Here is a 3,513-nt window from a genome sequence, read left to right on the forward strand (position 1 = left end):
TTTTTTTAATTTCTCCAGTGCCTTCAAAGTTCTGTGCCTGAGAAGCTAGAATAACATTAAAAATATCTAAGCCTAAAAAAAACCTATTATTCCTAATGGCGGGAATTGGTCTAAAACTATCTATACCGAATAAAATATTAAAAACAAAAAAGCCATGGCAAGCCCTTTTAATACTTTTCTTCTTTTGTCGGTGTCATGATATCCTGTTTCCTTTTTGAAATATCTCAAAAATAGAAGAGAAAATATTGATTATGACAAATAAGATAGACAAATATGGATACAGCATAGCTTTATTAATAAATATTCAATATCGGCAATAAACATATTACTTAGTGCATTTTTGATATAATAAGAAAATCATTATATCAAACTAAAATCAAAATGAACACCAGATAAAAAGAGTAAGCCTGCCTAATAAAACACATGTGACATACTTACCGGTAATTTAGATTTGTCTCTGGTTCAGTCTTTTTTAATTTCTCCAGTGCCTTTCAAAATTCTTTGCCTGAGAAGCTAAGATAATATTAACAATATCTCAGACAAATAAAATTTGTAAGAATATTTACATTCAATCTGTGGATTTTCCTTGTATCAGTATTTTCCTAATTTCTTCATTGTTTCCTTGTATCAGTCTTTTCCTAATTTCTTCATAACTGTGTGCCTGAGAAGCTAGAATAACATTAAAAATATCTAAGCTTAATAAAAACCCCATCATTTCTAATGGCGGGTATCCCTCCTAATGGTGGGATGGGTCTAAATATAACTCTAACAAATGAAATATTAAGAACAAAAAAGCAATGGCAAGCCCTGTTAATACTTTTCTTCTTTTGTCGGTGTCACGATTTCCTGTTTCCTGTAGAAAATATCTTAAAAATAAAAGAGAAAATAATGATTAAGACAAATAAGATAGGCAAATATGGACACAGCATATTACTAAAAAAACCTCATTAAAAAATATTCGGGGCTCCCGAAGTATGCGAACCAAAATGGCGGACATCGGAATGTAATATGTGTACTAGGTTAGGGTTAGGCCATAATTTTAGGTATAAATACTACGGGAGGCTCTTGGCTAGTCTTCGAACTGATAATAGGACTAAAATAAAGAAAATTGGAAAAAAATTATCGCCTAACCCTAACTGTTACCCATGTTACGTTCTGATGTCCGCCATCTTGGTTCGCATACTTCGGGAGCACCAAATATTCAATATCGGCAATAAACATAATACTTCGTGCATTATTGTATCAGTATTAATATAATCAGAAAAATTGTATATAGAACTAAAATCAAAATAAACACTAGGTGGAAAGAGTGAGCCTGTCTAATGGAACACATGTAACTTATTTACCAGTATTTTAGATTTGTCTCTGGTTCCGTCTTTTTTAAATTTCTTCTTTGCCTTCCAAAATTCTGTGTCTGAGAAGCTAAGAATATATTAACAATATCTAAGCCTAACGAGGTTTGTGAATATATTTACATTCAATTTGTAGATTCTTTTATCAGTCTTTTCCTAATTTCTTCATTGTTTCCTCGTATCAGTCTTTTCCTAACTTCTTCATAATTCCGTGCCTGAGAAGCTAGAATACCATCAAAAATATCTAAGCCTAATAAAATTCGTAAAAATATTTACATGTAATTTGTAGATTTTTCTTGTATCTGTCTTTCATCATATTTTCCAGTGCCTTCATAGTTCTTTGCCTGAGAAGCTCGAATTACATTAAAAATATCTGAGCCTAATAAAAACCCTATTTTTCCTAATGTCGGGAATGGGTCTAAAACTATCTATATCAAATAAAATATTAAAAACAAAAAAAAACTTGGCAAGCCCTGTTATTACTTTTCTTCTTTGTCGGTGTCACGATATCCTGTTTCTTTTTGAAAATATCTCAAAAATAGAAGAGAAAATAATGATTAAGACTAATGAGATAGGCAAATATGGTCACAGCATATTACTAAGAAAAGCTTTATAAATATTTAATATCGGCAATAAACAAAATACTTCGTGCATTTTTTATATAATAAGAAAAATATCATATCGAACTAAAAGCAAAATGAACACCAGATAAAAGGGAGGAAGCCTGCCTAATAAAACACATGTGACATACCTACCTGTATTTTAGATTTGTCTCTGTTTCAGTCTTTTTGATAATGATTAAGACTAATGAGATAGGCAAATATGGTTACAGCATATTACTAAGAAAAGCTTTATAAATATTTAATATCGGCAATAAACAAAATACTTCGTGCATTTTTTATATAATAAGAAAAATATCATATCGAACTAAAAGCAAAATGAACACCAGATAAAAGGGAGGAAGCCTGCCTAATAAAACACATGTGACATACCTACCTGTATTTTAGATTTGTCTCTGTTTCAGTCTTTTTTAATTTCTCCGGTGCCTTTCAAAATTCTTTGCCTGAGAAGCTAAGATAATATTAACAATATCTAAGCCTAATAAAATTTGTAAAAATATTTCCATTCAATCTGTAGATTTTCCTTGTATCAGTATTTTCCTAATTTCTTCATTGTTTCTTTGTATCAGTCTTTTCCTAATTTCTTCATAACTGTGTGCCTGAGAAGCTAGAATAACATTAAAAATATCTAAGCCTAACACAATTCGAGAAAAGTGTCTTACTTGTCAAGCTGAACTCTCGCTGCTTCAGATCATGGTCATGTAGCAAATTTATCTATGAGTACTAATTGTTTCTAAGTTGATGTATCGAGAATTGTATTCAAAAATGAATATGAGTCGCTCGTTTATTAAAATTCTTCCTTTTCGAGAGGCTGAATTATTGCTGTTCTGTTTGTAGTTCATGTATATATACAAATTCATATTGTAGTACTATTCGTTCATTGTCGATTCACTCTATTAAAATGTATTCTTCATAATATAATATTTTGTACATACAACTCAACTCACCCCTAATAATTTCCAGACCGAGACTCTTCATAAATTAACTTTGATGACCGCATGGTCATATCGCTCCATCTAGGGCAGGGGTCACCAACCTGTTGCCCGCGGGCACCAAGTCGCCCGTGAAGACCACATGAGTCGCCCGCAGGTCTGTTCCAAAAAGAGCTTAATACCGGCGCTTATGAGTAAGTTACATCAAATAATTTTTGTCATGTTATTCTTGTATAAATCACACTTAAGTCTTATTTGGGAACTGGGAATAAACCCCTGTTGATTATGGACCTTTCCCCGAGCATCGACTTCCTTGTTTACTTCGTGACATTGGCCAATCAGCAAGATGCAAAAAGTGACGAAACAATGCTCCCTTTTCGCATCCGCTCAGACACATTTCTCACTCAGACAGATTTTCAAGCGTGGTCGTAAACATTACCTCGTCTTCGCGTTTTTGAACTCTACTCGTAAGTTTTCAGTTGTGTTGCGGAAACTTAAATATAAATCAGATATTTCAATGATTACTCTGTCTTCCTAGAAGTTTTACTTTGAATGCAGTAATAAAAAATTAATGTGGAAATAGCTGTGATAAACTAGGCTCTTTACCGA

The sequence above is a fragment of the Styela clava genome, chromosome 2, assembly GCF_964204865.1.
Source record: "Styela clava chromosome 2, kaStyClav1.hap1.2, whole genome shotgun sequence".
In the NCBI taxonomy this organism is placed as follows: domain Eukaryota; kingdom Metazoa; phylum Chordata; class Ascidiacea; order Stolidobranchia; family Styelidae; genus Styela; species Styela clava.